Source organism: Haliotis rufescens, unplaced genomic scaffold, assembly GCF_023055435.1.
Source record: "Haliotis rufescens isolate VD_foot unplaced genomic scaffold, xgHalRufe1.0.p SCAF_9, whole genome shotgun sequence".
Taxonomy (NCBI): Eukaryota; Metazoa; Mollusca; class Gastropoda; order Lepetellida; family Haliotidae; genus Haliotis; species Haliotis rufescens.
Window position 1 is genome coordinate 40028395 of NW_025964383.1, and position 12944 is coordinate 40041338.

General features: G+C 39.2%; 1 long non-coding RNA gene across 3 annotated transcripts in view; it reads right to left on the reverse strand.

Moving 5' to 3' along the window:
• Positions 1-4123: 4123 nt before the first annotated feature.
• Positions 4124-12944, reverse strand: part of LOC124125251 — a 66739-nt gene continuing 57918 nt past the window's right edge. For 2 of the 3 annotated variants that reach the window (XR_007219586.1, XR_006859608.2), the window contains exons 4-11: positions 12263-12344; positions 9762-9805; positions 7504-7536; positions 6969-7027; positions 6190-6783; positions 5763-5862; positions 4898-4948; positions 4124-4343 (exon numbers count right to left, since the gene is read on the reverse strand). This is a non-coding gene — a long non-coding RNA (uncharacterized LOC124125251). Of the gene's footprint in view, positions 4344-4897; positions 4949-5762; positions 5863-6189; positions 6784-6968; positions 7028-7497; positions 7537-9761; positions 9806-12262; positions 12345-12944 lie in introns of all 3 variants that reach the window. The other variant, XR_007219587.1, reaches the window with a different exon arrangement.

Consider the following 12944-nt stretch of genomic DNA (forward strand, 5'->3'; position numbering starts at 1 on the left):
GCAAGGCGATGAAAACACAACGACATGGGAGTCACAAAATGTATACTGCGACATCAAAGAAGAAGATATGGGCCTAGTCTCGTTTTCCTTTAGGTATTTGCTGACGTTTGATACATTCGTGAGGTGAGCTTAGTTGAGGGTTAACGTGATGATCACGATTTTAGCGACCTTCATGCAAGTGTGTGATTGTACCAGTCCGGACAAGATGACAGCAAGTACAATCTTTGACGTCTTTTGATATGACGAGGCCATGGAATCCAACCACCGACCTACTTTACCGTCCGACGCTCTATCTATTACACCACGGATGTTGTATTGTAACTATTCTATGCATGTGTGAGCACACAATGCTATAAAACATTCGTCATATCCAAGACTAAGAGTGACACGATTTATTATAAATGTTTTTTAACCGATGAACTATGACCTTTTTCTACAACACAGTAATTTGTTTGGCAGACAATTTCATTTTTTACAACTGTCTGAAGCACAATAATTTTCTTCAAGCATTTTGATAAAATTACAAACCCCCTCGCAGAATATCATATGTCGGTCCCGAACGGCGAGCATAGTTGCTGAAGACCATTTCTAACCCGGGTCTGTAGGAAGGTGTCAATAAGTAGGTTCGTTGTAGGACTGTTTGTATGATCTGTATCTCATCGAAGCGTTTGGTCTGTGAACGGTAGCAATATACATACTACGTGTATTTAATCAAATAACAAAAAAGAAGGTACTGATGTAATCATATGATTGCAACTGATGGAGTGAGTGAGTAAGTTGGGTTTAACGCCGCATTTTACAGTATTCCAGTTATATCACGGCGTATCAGCTTAATGTGGGAGGAAATCCCGAAGTGATGCAGATCTCAGACGTTTACCAGTTCGGTGAAACCCACGAGCACGTGTATGTTGCTGACAAACCTAGAAACATAATCGGGGCGAACCGGGATTCGAACCCACAATTCTAGGTTTCTAGCGTGCCCAAGGGACGCAACTCTGCACAGCGAATCGCGGCGCCCTTAGATGACTTGGCCACCCGTGTCCCCTCAGCTGATGAAATATACGACATCAGACAATGTGTGGCTTTATGTCTGACTCGTGTTGTGTTTTGAACTTATTTCTGCAAAATGTAAAAGTAGCACATTACACAATGACCTTGTACCAAGAGTAAACCAAATCAATGTTTACCTGGCAAGAAGGTTCTTTATTAATTTGGAAAATGTTAGCTGTAACTGATGACAAGTTAGTTGGCATGACTGCAGATCACTATACATTTTCCTTTTATCATCACCCATACGTTTTCAGTCTGTTTCTTTGTATATTCCTTGATGTAATTGTATCGTGTATATGTTTATGGAGAGGTTTTTTTACAGTTGTAAATTACAAGTTGAAACTCGAGAGGATTTAACTTGAGGATATTAAGGAGATTGAAGCAAGTTGTATGTAGGTGGTTGAAATAGGGATTGAACAAGTGGTGCAAATGAGTTATAGCTAATTTGATGTTCTAAGTAGTTCCTGATAAATCGATGGTTGACATAATTTGGTGTTGATGGCTTAGATGTTTCTCTCGTGAACATGGATACATCATAATTGGAGTTTTGTTTGGATACTGAGCTTGAGTGTTCTAGGAGTGGTTATAAAATGTATAATGTGTAAGTTTCTTTGCAGGTGCATATAATCTGGAAGACGGTTGCCGTTGGTAACTGTCCAGTGTTGATGGGCAATGTTACCTTTGACCTACATGTGTAAGTGGCGGTTTGTTTGTATCTTAATGCCGCACTCAGCAATATACCAGCTATCTGATGACAGATCAAGTGATTGACTGCATGATCATCCATCTTTGCAATTGGGATAAGATGCGACCACCAACCAAGTCAGCGAGTCTGACCACCCGATCCCGTTAGTCGCCTAGTACGACAAACATGGGTTGCTAAAGATCATTTCCAATCCGGATCTTTACGGGTGTGTTAGTGACTAATTCAACAATTGAATCTAGCAGTCGTTTACTGGGAACCTCTTATGGATGATATCTGATTGTTAACAAAGTTAAAAAGTGGCTTTTGGCCAGATATAATTGAAAATGCGTTATTGTAAACTAAATACATTTGTTTGTCTACTTATGCATTTGATTATTTATGTATGCGTAGTTGTATCTTTGATGTGGCTTGCTTCCTTCTATCTGTTTGCACTGTTATCTAGTTTGCATTATGTACCCAAGTACGTATCCTTATGTGACATAGATGATACAACTTACTACCTTGGTCTATCATGTTATGCTTGTTGGTGTGATTGTAAAGACGTGTGCAGTACTAGACTATGACCACTGCTGTCATAACTCATCAAACAGCTTGACCATTGTAGGCATGTTTTGTCATATGTTGAATAAATATTAAGCTGTGTCATTTTAGCTCACTTGACTGAAAGTCAAGGAGCTTAATTATGTCCTTGCCTGTTTGTTCATCCGTGCGTCATAAGGATTTTCTCCTCAGAAACCAGTGGACCAATGAAGCTGAAATTCAAATATTGTTCCTTCCAATGGTGACACCCCAATCAGTTCCAGAGGTTCGAATCTGATTTTCCCTATTGCCACAACGTCAGCCATAATTAGAAGCATATTTTTGGCCATTATTCAGCCAATTTTGTTGAAAATGTAATGAAATGTGGTTTATATTGAGTAAGCAGTGGGATTTATTTGTTTCGACCATGCCCTTAAATTCTCTGCACACTTGGCTCTGTGAATGTGTGAATTGACCCAGCATATACCCAGGTGAGCTTCGGTGTCGTGGTACTATTTATCTGAGGATCCACATGTAAAATCATCAATTATTATCTTGGAATATTTGTAAAATTATTCTTTGAATTCGAAAAACAAATAAACATGCTTTTTGACATTTTTTTTTGTCTGTTTTCTTGAAACTATGTCACAAAATCACTAGAAACATATGGTATACAGATAATTTGTCAGAGGGTTATTATATGAAAGTATATACAAGTTTATTTACTAATGATTATATCTTCTCAAAACATTCTGGGGGCGGTGGGGTAGCCTCGTGATTAAAGCGTCAGCTCGTCACGCCGAAGACCCAGGTTCGATGTTCAACATTGGTACAATGTTTGAAGCCTCGTTCTGGTGTCCCCCACCGTGATATTGCTGGAATATTGTTAAACGGCGTAAAACCATACACACTCACTCACTCTTAACATTCTGGCTTGGCTTACTAAGCAATCATCATTTTGTATAGAGCACATGGTACTGAATAACATGGGCGGTGGTGTAGTTTGGTGGCTAAAGCCTTCGCCAATTTTTCGGGTTCCATTCCCCCTTGTGTACAACGTGTGAACCTATTTTTTTATGTTCCCCGACGTCATATTGGTGAAATATTACTAAGCGCGCCGTAAAACCATAGTCACTCACTCACTCATTGCAAACCTTGTTGAAACTGATAGCATATATTTAATGACTTTGCAAGTAATTAAAGGCAACAAGGAATTTGTCTGTTCGTGTCGCAGTGTTAACACTTATTCATGATGAATTAATTAATTTCAACAACCATACCTTCTATGTTCAAACGATATGCATACTTTCCTGTTAGTGCTGATAACATATTGGTACTATTTGCCCATATCAATACATGGCTGTTGTTGCACATTGGAGTCACTGAAAAATAGTGGGATGTTGTTTAACGCGACAGACAGGAACGTTCACTGCAGCCTGGTCACGCCTTGGGGGCACGATGACACGCAGATCCAAGCTGACCATCCGATGCATTTGTGTCAATACGTGCGACAAGCATAGGTAACTGTGGATCGTCCCGGTGGGGTGAGGTGAAATGGGGTTGAACGTCCCAGGTAAGTAATAGTAGTTTCAGCAAGTACAATGTATCATCTGTTTGCGCCTTTTGGTATGAAGCGGCCGAGGATAGAAACACCTGGCCTCCGCTCTCCGGGCAGATGCTCTATTCACTGTTCCACGGGAGGGTCTTTTACCACAGCGACAATATAGTACAACGAACCAGTAATGGTAATACTTCACCCGCTACAGTGAATAAATCCAACCAAGGATACTACTCATTCTGTGGCCCCTGTAAATGTTAGTGATGTTTCAGTAATGAAGAAGGCAATGCCAATAAAAACGTTTTTAATGTACATTAGATGTGAGATACCATTAAGCTACTGTTACGATAAAAAACAATTGAAATTAATCAACTCAGTATTATTTGCGAAGTTCCTAAAACCAGTCAGTAACAGTTGTCTCATAATCCAAGAAATAGAAATAATGACAACATATTCCTGTGAAGTCACTTTCAAAGGATTTGTTAGCCTGGGAATTCCATCATTTTCAATCTGCAACAGAGGACAGGGAATGTACAGTAATATTGTGTATACATTAAACGTAGGTTTTCAGTCTGAATCGTAACATAAAATCAAAGGCAACGTGAAAGGATACATTCAATAAAGCTTTTCTCCTACTGCCTAGATCAGTAACTTGACAACCAGCGCCAGATTAGAAATCATGAGCTACCATAAATTCAGAAACAGTTGTATCAGGAGGTTTGCACTGCTTTTAGCAATATCTCAGTCTTATCACAGTGATAAATAAATAATAATAAGAACAATATAGCATGAAACTTCCACTGCTACTACAACTACTACTACTACTACTACTACTACTACTACTACTACTACTACTACTACTACTACTACTACAATAAAATTAATATCAAGAGGGAAACAACATCTGTCACAACATACTTTGAAATGCTTGAAGCACGTTGGCTATGTTCTGATCTCACACACGTACGCATGTTATATTGAATCAAGCATTGATGACTACATGTACTTATTTGTGGGCTTCAATACATAAGAATTAAGCTAGGCCAAGGTCAGCATTATTATACCTTTCTTCGTCAGCAATAGGTCCCTGTGAACTTCTTCTGGTACAGACATATCTAGGACATAGGACATGCAATAATCATACATCAAGACCTCTATTTCAATAGGTTCTGTGTGACGGCGACCTGTAAATACTCGCATTTGGTTCAGATAATCCAGCGATTGATATCATGAACAAACGATACACAGAGCCAGAGTACATGACCCAATCAACCAAGCCATAGAGTCTGACCACCCGTTCCATTAAGTCGCCTCGTACGACAGCATAGGTTGATGGAGACCAATTCTAACCCGGATTATCATGATGAAAAAAATGTATACAAGGCGTTTGATATTACAGCTTATTCACGTCAAAACTATCTTTTTCTTTGACCTCAGCTACGACTTGTCAGTAAATACAAAGATTACGTTAAACAAAAACGCAAATTGGATATTGTAAGGTCAACGTACAGCTGTAAGTGAATATGACGTACCTGGACAAAGGTCCGTTGAAGACAAACGAATGTATCGCTAGTATTCGCTACTTTATTTTACATTACATTAAATTAGACACTAACACGCAGTGATGAAAAATGTGAATATAAATTTAAACAAATCTCTAACATTATGAATATGAACGGAAAACTACACAGTTTAACCATGGTTGGTGAAAGGGAAAAATACTACTCACATTCCATTATGAAACCTTTAAAACTACGATTCGAGCCAGTTCAGTTTCTTGAATGAAACATTAAAGGGCGTCATTGATTGTATCATAACTCTTATCAAGTAGACTATTCAAGTTCACATTGTGTTTGACAGGTCCGTAAATATATTCATGTTTAGTGATGAAGGGATGAAATGTACGTACCACAATGTAATGGGCCTCACCTTAACAAAGGAACGCTGCTAAACAGTAACACTACTGTTATCATTGAGCCAATTATGAATGTCATCCAGTAGTAATCATGCTCTGGGTACACAACCACACCTGTAACACAAGGAATGTGATGTAATTAATGGATTATATTCTAAATACGATTCTCTAAAGATAGGTTGTTTCTAATGAATTGTACGTTCTTTCTAGCTGTTATTACAGGGTATTTATTTGAGTCAAAAAGCGTATATTGATGATTTTGCCAATGTCTTGCACTGCAATTTTCCAAAATTCCTGATCAGCAGAGTTAACAATTGATATAGATAGAGACAGACATACATTGTTTGTTTTATCAAGCATTAAAATCAGTTCTAAAACTATTCACTATGTATTTAGATTTATGTGTATACTAATACTCCCATAGATCATAATGTTCCTTACCTGCCAATGTAACGTCACATCTTTTGCAACCTGGTTTGCATGCGTAGTGTTCTTGGTCAGCAATACAGGTTGTACATTGACGCTCGCAGTTATCCCCATAAAATCCATCTGCACACTGGACACACTGTCCTGTGTCTTGACGACAAGACAGAAACCTTGAACTGCAGTTATGATTACAATTGTGTCCAAATCGACCATCCATACACGTCCCTAAACACGCCCCCAACATATGGCAAGCAAATCCATTACATTTTCTCAGACAGTCCTTCTGACATTGTTTCCCGTATCTGCCGCCCTTACACTTGGTACAGTTGTCGTGGGTGTACCGATCACATTGCAGGCAACTCTCTGGACATGGAATTACACATCGGCTACCGTAATATCCGTCAATGCATCCATCTGTACATTTAATGATGCCTCTGTTCCGATCGATTTCACACCGCAATCCTTCGCAAGTTTTCTGACAAGGTGTGTCGCAGCATTCACCGAAAAATCCGGGAACACACTCATCGATACAGATATTGTCATCATCACACTTTAGTTTATAACGAATTGGACATTCTGTAGCTAGTAGTAAAACTATATGTATGTGTACTGAAATTTGGAAAAAGAAGTGTCAGTATTCATTTTTCAATAATGGGTAGCGGTAACACCTGATGTAAAATATTGTTATAATATATTGTTATTTTAACCATATTTCCGGAAATAAAAGCATATGTCAAATTATGTATCGTCATGTCAGATGTCAATTAAATAGAGTGAGTTGAGTATAAACTTACTTATAAAAAGGCATCTGAACGGGTCCAAATGATTCATTTCGCAGCTGACGTGTCCAATTCTGTGAAAAAACCCCGATTTATTTGGTCCAGGAACATACGTATGATGTTGGTTACAAAATAATAAACTAAAATATCTGACACTTTTTTGCTTATTTATTAAAATTATTTGTAAAATAATTATTGTTTGCAAAGGACCCTCTTGTGAGGGATACGTCCTGTCAAAAGTGTTAATTGCAACAAAATATCATATTTACATTATTTCCAAAGGCGTATGTTTTTTTTGTCAAATCAGTGTTAATTGCAACAAAATATCATGATATTTACATTATTTCAAAAGGCGTATGTTTTTTGGTCAAATCAGTGTTAATTGCAGCAAAATAATCATGATATTTACATTATTTCAAAAGGCGTATGTTTCTTGGTCAAATCAGGCCATTACAACAAAAGCATTCACAGATGTTCAATGCTTAGAATGCATACACATTACTATTGTTAACAGTACGGCAATGACTATTATGAACGGAAATACCTATACCCGGATTTTCTTGGATCAGATTGTTTTCTTCATCTGGAACAAAAACAACATCATATAACGAGACAAGGCACAGTGACATCATATTTGAAGTTATTCTAAATTGGTAAAAGAATTAATATCCAAAGGACGAGTAGGAGAAGGGACGCACATGTACAGTCTGGTTTAGATACAGCAATGTATAAGGCCAAGACAAATGTCGCAAGCTGGGATGTCCCCCACCCCCACCCCCTACACACACCAAAAAAATACTTTGCCCCCGAAAGTAATTGAGACACATTGTTGCAATACACAACAGTTAAGTTTACTTAACACAAAATTTCAACACCGAGCCTGGTATGCCTTCTAAAGAGAACATTTTGTATACCCCAGTTTGAAAAGGGATCAGAATTTCCGTTGTCTGCTTTCCATTTCTGAACCAGAACTATACAGTTTAATATTTCGTTTTGAAACTTGCGAAAGAGATCAGTCTAGTGGTTAACTGGTACCTTTTGACGATTTCGGATTCTTATTATCTTAATATATAGTTTCATGGAGACAAGTTAGACTTATACTGAAATAAGGCTAGTACTCGTTTCTGGAGCAGAATTCCTAAAACCTTTAAATATTTCTTGGTAATAATTGCTATACTGATCAGTCAGTCTAGCGATGAACAGATGCCTTTTGATGATTGGAGCACAGGCCCCTGAAGCAGGATAGTGATATAACTGAAACACTGGACCCATATATATAAATAGACAAAGTACGTCACCCGCCATCTTGGCCGAAGTTGAAATCGGCTGTATCGTTTAAATTAAATAGAAATGTGTGCATGTCATGTTCACAATACCTCCACACCTCCCTCCAAATACGACCTGCATGCCACAAAACTTTATTTTGGCAATTTATTACCTATATCGGGCGATTTTATCGACATATTGGCTAAGTCGCGGCTGTGGGTCACGGAAGTAAACAAATAATCTCCGCGCTCAATGGCGTCGAGTGCTGTGATTGGTCCGCGCTCCAACCATAACAAACGCACATGGGGATATTTACCAATCAGAGCGCTCGAGGCCATTGAGCGCGGAGATTTTTGTATACTTCCGTGACCCACAACCGCGACTTAGCCAATATGTCGATAAAATCGCCCGATATGGGTAATAAATTGCCAAAAATAAAGTTTTGTGGCATGCAGGTCGTATTTGGAGGGAGGTGTGGAGGTATTGTGAACATGACATGCACACATTTCTATTTAATTTAAACGATACAGCCGATTTCAACTTCGGCCAAGATGGCGAGTGACGTACCTTGTCTATTTATATATATGGGTCCAGTGTTTCAGTTATATCACTATCCTGCTTCAGGGGCCTGTGGATTGGAGATATTGAAAAATACTGAACAGCATCATTTTGTCTTCCCTTATCTGAAGGTATCCAATGGCATTGAAACAAAAGCAGGGTATAAGTAGCCAAACTCGACTTCCGAATTGCATCAGACCGGGATATATGTCATTTCCTGATGACTCATGTTTATCAAATGCCGAACAATGTTTCCATTTGTTTCACTAAAATTGTTTGAACAAAGTATGATATCACCAACAAGAAACAAATACATGGCAAAGTTCAGCTTGCTTAATCTGGAACGTTCAGAGAAGATGTACATGTATTGTGAGAGAATAATATGGCATAACATTTCATTTTAAGCAGTGACCATAACTGTTTTCTTTTAATATAGCTGCTTTGACTTTATATTGAAAATTGGAATCGAACCCCTTGAACAATATTTGATTCATCATATAGATGAGTGCATGTGCAATTTCAGCTTCATTGTCCAGTGGCTTCTGAGGAGTTGTTTTTTACAGACGACACCGCTACTCGAAGCACCTCGTGACATACAGTAAATTCTATTCAACAACTGACACATGCACACATCTGATAATTCATTGCTAGTCATTGCAACTGTTGCTAAAAATGACGACTGATCGAAATGAGCCAAGGGAATAGTGCGTGATATGTATTCTGATCTGTCCGTCCGCCGTCCATTATACTTTTGGACTCCTCCACAGAGGTGGCTGAATAGAGGCGTCGGAAACTCTTGAGGTACGTGAAAAATCCTTAGAAATCTTCTGACGTATAGAGTGCTGAAAGTCCAGGAACATGTCCAGCTGGACGTTTTGTAAGCTCGTAAGTCATCCTATCTGTTTGAATGCCCAACAGCAACAGTGTCCAGGCACAATCTTTAATTTAATTAATGCCATTTTAAAAGAATATTGCTCAACTTACTTGTTGCATCCGTCGCCCCATTGGTACTGCGTGCCCGGGATGTACTAAAAAGTGTTCATAATATAATCACGTAAACACCCTTTATTTGCTTAAATGTATCACTTTGTTTCCTCAATAATTCAACACAATACAAATTTGTGCAACAACAAAATGTAAAAGTAACAACGAAAGTAATTAATGATTACACAGTTTTGCAGAGATGGCAACAGAGAAATGATACAAACATTTGTGAAACAATACTCTGCAAGATATGCATATTTTCGTAATTTATAGATATATAAACATCAAAGACTGGAACTGCTGGAATATTAGTCGACATAAATTGAAAGTTGACTATTTGAAATCGGAAGACACCCCTCTTGTCATAGAGTCGTGTGATAGCCTGTTGCCATTTACCTGCATCTGTGAAACTGATGAGGCGGTTTCACTGGTCACTTATATATCTTGTACCGCTTGGTTAATCAGTGGCAGGGAATTGGCTATTTGACTATTAATTAACAATATCAGATCATCCATATACCTGAAACTTAAGGTACACGTGTTGCAAGCATAATTCCCGAATCATTATCATTAAGGAACAGATCAGCAGGAGGTTAGCACAATTGGTTTTGCCTAAATTTCTTATCCATGTATGTCTCATAGATGCTTATATGAGGAAGGCCAGCATTTCACATATTGTCTCTTAGTAAACTTCAGATGAAATTTGATTTCAATTTTTGACAAATTGTCATTAAGACAAGAAACTAGTGTCCAAAAGAAACGATACCACCTGTTTGCAACGACATAAAAGAAAAACTAAACAATGCAGAAGTTTAAGATTGGTGTTATGCTTTTGAGAAATCCTTTCACAACATCTGTACAAAAATTTCATTTCAATAAAATCTGTACAACCAATATGACAAGCCTTTAAAGATGGGTGGGGTCGAAAAATGAACATTTCGTTAGAGCACTGATCACAGAAACAACGGGAAATGTCACACCACACGTCTCAAAGTCAAGTCAGTAGCGGGTATGTCCACCGTGAGCATCAATACATGCCAGAACACGCCTACGGACTGATGACGTCAAACGTCTGATGACGTTGGGAGTGATGCGTTGCCATTCCTCGAGGAGACATCGTTCCAAGTCCTGGACGTTGACTGGAGGCACACGGCGACGTCGGATTTGCCGATCGAGGTGGTCCCATAAGTGCTCGATGGGATTCATGTCCGGTGAACATGCGGGCCATGGCAAAACCTGTACGTTGGCGTTGGCAAGGAAGTTCTTTTTCAATCTTGCTGTGTGTGGCCTTGCATTGTCATGTTGGAAAAGGAGTCCACGAGGCTGTTGCTGAATAAAGGGCACCACAACAGGCCGTAGGAAGTCATCAAGATAACGCTGTGCATTCAGGTTTCGACGAATTACGACAAGCATCGTTTTGACGTCACCACATATGCCACCCCAAACCATTAACCCTCCACCTCCAAACGGCCGGACCTGTTGGATACAGTTAGGCGCCAAACGTTCACCAAATCGTCGGTATACAAGCTGCCGTCCATCGTTTCTGAAGATGAGGAATCTGCTCTCATCAGAGAACATAACACGTGCCCAGTCCCGCCATTGCCAACGTCGAACTCGCCTGGCCCAGATCAGTCTGTTGTTCCGGTGTCGAGGCGTCAGGAGCGGTCCGCGGTAGGGATGACGTGGCCGGATACCATACTGCCGTAGTCTCCTGTAGACGGTCTGTCGACTGATCCTGTGTCCCAGTGCTGTAGCCGCCGTGGACGTCGCTGTTACGGTGCGGTTCCTCAGGTGTAATACCCGGATGTAACGATCTTCACGGGGCGTGGTTACTCGTGGTCTTCCACTCCTGGGCCTGACTGACGTCTGACCTGTCTGACGTAACCGCTGCATCAACCTGGTGATAGTGATGCGTGCGGAGCCCAACCTTCTGGCGACGTCGACGTGTGACGCTCCTTGTTGGACCATTCCAACGGCTCTCTCTCTCTCGATGGCTGTCAAACGTGGCATATCTTGTGTTCTTTTTGTTGCAGTGATATCAACGTGTCTGATCAGCCGTTTTATACAGTTTTTCTGCACGTGCAGAACATGCTAGAGAGGGAAATGTCACTTTCACGAAATTTACGTTTTTTCCCGGAAGTGATCACGTGTTCCCGGTATTTTTTATCGACTATGCTGTGTTTGGGATGTGCAATACGAATTGGCATGTTTTCATACTTGACAATTCACTTAGTAAAAAACAATTTTGAAAATAAGTTGGTATCGTTTCTTTTGGCCACTAGTTTATGTTAGTATATCTATTGTCACGACCACAGGTTGTGACAAAGAACCCCACTGATCATCGAAAGACGTTTTTCCTGAAGTTCGTCGTAATATGAAGTTACCTCGAATTTCTTGAGATAGAAAAACTGCAGCTGACTGATTAGGTCACAGCAAGCGTTGAAAATCTTCCTTATGATCATCCACGAAAGAATATTTTATTGTTTTTTAAAAAAACTCACCACTTCACACAAACAGCGACTCCAACGAGGATTGCAAGGACGGTGACGACAATTACACTTATTACATATCCATGAGTCGAAGCTGTAAAATGTATATTAAAACTATGTGTTGGAGTATTACGCAATGGTTATATTCAATTTTATGTGAACAGTTTATAGTTCCATCGATCCCTCCATCTATCTATCACCAAGTATTTAAATACAATATGGAAGATAATCTATGATACCATAAATCACATACAGGCACACATGCATATATAATAGCGGCAAAACCATTTCCTTAATCAAAATTTAATCAGACTATATAATAAGCATGTATTTATGAATCACTATCAATAGACATGATACCCGGTTTTATTCTGCAGTACCCGTCACACATAAATACAAATACTTGTCAAATGTTTACCTGAACAAACAGGGGGACATGGTTCAAGTCAAAGTAAGGAAATGCATTGGGCATAATTTGTGTCACTTATGCGTCAAATACGGAATTAAACGTGCTCCATCATTTTTAACCTTGTGAAAGCTTTGAAATGCCTTTAATTCTGATAAAACATCCTTTGAGCTAAAGTCGCGTGTCAAAATCTTGGTAGAACCTATATGTCTTCATGGCATTAATACTGTCAAGATTTAAACATATCGATGCAGATGGTCAAAATCGTCGTCAGGTTAATTTATTTTC